Genomic DNA, 3,107 nt, shown 5'->3' on the forward strand with positions numbered 1-3,107 from the left:
GTTTTTAATAGATATACTATGGTGTCTTGAGTTGCAATGGTGAAAAACATGGGACGGTTTTTTATTGCGTTCTGTCAATCTGGTTTCCAATTTTCTTCCTGTTTCTCCGATGTAGAATTCTGGGCAGTTATTGCATGTTGTATTTTGTGATTCTAAATAATTTTTGTTTAGTAACGATTTTAATTTAAGGCCAGGTTTTTGTGAGAATTTTGCAGGAAAATTGTGTTTAATGGCTAGTTTTTCCAAGTGTGGGTAATTCTTGAGCTGGTTTCAGGAACAAAAGGTATACTGCAGTGTAATGTACTGTTGTTGGGTTTGTTAGTGTCAATTTTGTTCATGAGTTGAGTTTTATTGTGGGGAATGTTGGAGAGTTTTTCAACTATGGCTGGTGGGAATTTATTGGTGAGAATAAAGGAATGCTTTAAGTGGTTAATTTCTTCATTTATGTAGTCCGTTGAACAGAGTCTTGTGGCTGTGATTATGAGGTTTTTAAGTGTATTGATTTTTTATGTGGTGTCATGAGCGGAATTCCAGGGGATGTAGAGACCAGTGTGTGTGTGTTTTTGCGGTGAATTTTGATTTTAAACTGCGTGTCCGATCTAATAATTTTGAGGTTAAGAAAGGATAACTGTTTATTGTTTTCGTGTTCTATTGTAAATTTGATGTCGAGATGAATGGAATTTATGTGTTTAAAGAAAGTAAGTGTGTGTTCTGTAGAAGTGAAACCAGCAAAAGTGTCATCGACATATCTGTACCAGTATAGTGGGAGATGAAGCGCAGAATGTATGGCTTGTGTTTCGATCTGGGTCATGAATATATTGGCAAGAACGGGCGAAACAGGATTGCCCATACTTAAACCATCTATTTGAAGGAAATGTTCGTTGTTGAAAAAGAAGTTGGTTTTAATCGTTGTTAATTCTAAAAGAGAAGCAAAAAAGTATGCTGGGGATTTGCATTAACTTGTTGGGGTCATTAATGTAGAGGTTGAGTGCAATATTGCAAGCTTCATTGGCGGGGACTTCGATGAAGAGTGACACGACATCAAAAGTTCATGGAACTAAGTACGATTATCTTAAATTAAAGCTTCACTCTACGATCTTCTAATAGAATTGGCTCAAGAAAATATGCCTGAATTCTACAGGTAAACTAACTTATTTGTTCAGTCGACAGCGTCACCTCGCGACTTTGGTCTCTCACAGCATTGGTTGGCTGTTAGATTTAGACAACATCAATTCGGTCAGCAAAGGATATTACAGTTCGATCCATTCAACCCGGATGCTTTATGCTACTGCATATCCTCTTGGGCAGAATAGACATAATCTACTAAAGAGAACAAAGAAATAAAGGAACTAGAATAAGACAATCTTAACGATTTTCTGGACGACCTGTTTACGCTGGAACTGCGTTCACACAAAATAAATAATCAAATTCTAAAAATCCCTACATATATAAAGCAGGTAAAACATATTGTTACGCCTCCAGTCGTTAGTTAATTTTCCGTAAATTCTTTCCGACTAAACTTTAGCGACACAAGTCCTTTCTTAAATAAAACTGGTTTATTCTTTCCGAATACAACTTTACGATACACTTAATTTCAACAGTCACTCTATAATAAACATTATAACTCACGTCTCACGTGGCCAACAATATTCTCCACATACATTCAATTAATCATTACATCCCCTTCACTTCATGGCCGGTCTTATATATACAAGACTACACTATATCTAGAAAGATCACGAGATTTGAGGAAAAGACGTGAATATTCGAGAATGACGTGGCGTGATACTAGTCACGTGACTTCGCTGACGCAACAATATGATACAACTGCTTATCACAGTAGTTAAATAAAAATTGAATATTATTGTTTATTAATTACATTTCATTAGGGTTAAAGGCAATTTCCTTCATTTCATTTCATCCCAAACACCAATGAAACAATTAATTTCTACTTACATTGAAATAACCATGAGTTTGGTTGTTTGTTTTTGAATTTTTTGCAAAACTACTCGGGGCCCAGCATGGCCAGGTGGTTAGGTTCGAATCCCCGTCACACCAAACATGCTCGCCCTTTCAACCGTGGGGGCGTTATAATGTGACGGCCAATCCCACTATTAGTTGGTAAAAGAGTAGCCCAAGAGTTGGCGGTGGGTGGTGATGACTAGCTGCCTTCCCTCTAGTCTTACACTTCTAAATTAGGGGCGCCTAGCACAGATAGCCCTCGTGTAGCTTTGCGCAAAATTCAAAAACAAACAAACAAACAAAACTACTCGAGGGCTACTTGTGTTAGACTTCCTTAATTTTGAAGTTATGGATTATAAATGTAAGGCAGATAATTAATACCACCTATCCTGCCAACTACTGGGCTACTATCTAAAAACAAATAGTGGGATTAACTGTAACCTATAACGTCCCCTTGCCTAAAGAGGCAATCATATTCAGTTGCGGGGTTCAAATACTTATGCGTTAATATTATTTCATATGCTGGTGTTCCTAATTACAGAAAAGGAACAAAAATAAGGATAAATATACAATTTATAACCACTGTCATAAAAATAATATGTTTTAACTGAATTACAGTATTTATTTATTACAATTTGCACACTGTAGCTGGCGCTATATAATATTGTTACGTCTCCGTTCGTTAATTGATTTTCCGTAACTTTGTTCCGACGAAACTTTAGCGACACAAGTCCTTAATTAATAAAACTGGTTTATTCTTTCTGAATATAACTTTACCGATACACTTATTTTCAACAATCGCTCTATAACAAACGTTTTAACAATGAACGTTAACTTCAACAATACTTTCTGACTGCAGTTCAAAAACTCACTACCTACACACATTGTCACGTCACGTTGTGAGCGTCTTATATACATATATCAGACAAACATATATCTAGTAATAATGGCTGGAGACGGCTTGAATGGGTAATGAAGAAAAACTTTAATATAAGTCATCATCACAAAATCTTGTCGAAACGTTGTACATTTGCTGTTATGTTAAACTTATATTAAAGTTTTTCTTCATTACCCATTCAAGCCGTCTCCAGCCATTATTAGTCTCAAAGTGGGTTCCTCGTCATCAAATATATCTAGTAAATGCT

This window comes from Limulus polyphemus, unplaced genomic scaffold, assembly GCF_000517525.1.
Source record: "Limulus polyphemus unplaced genomic scaffold, Limulus_polyphemus-2.1.2 Scaffold896, whole genome shotgun sequence".
Classification (NCBI taxonomy): domain Eukaryota; kingdom Metazoa; phylum Arthropoda; class Merostomata; order Xiphosura; family Limulidae; genus Limulus; species Limulus polyphemus.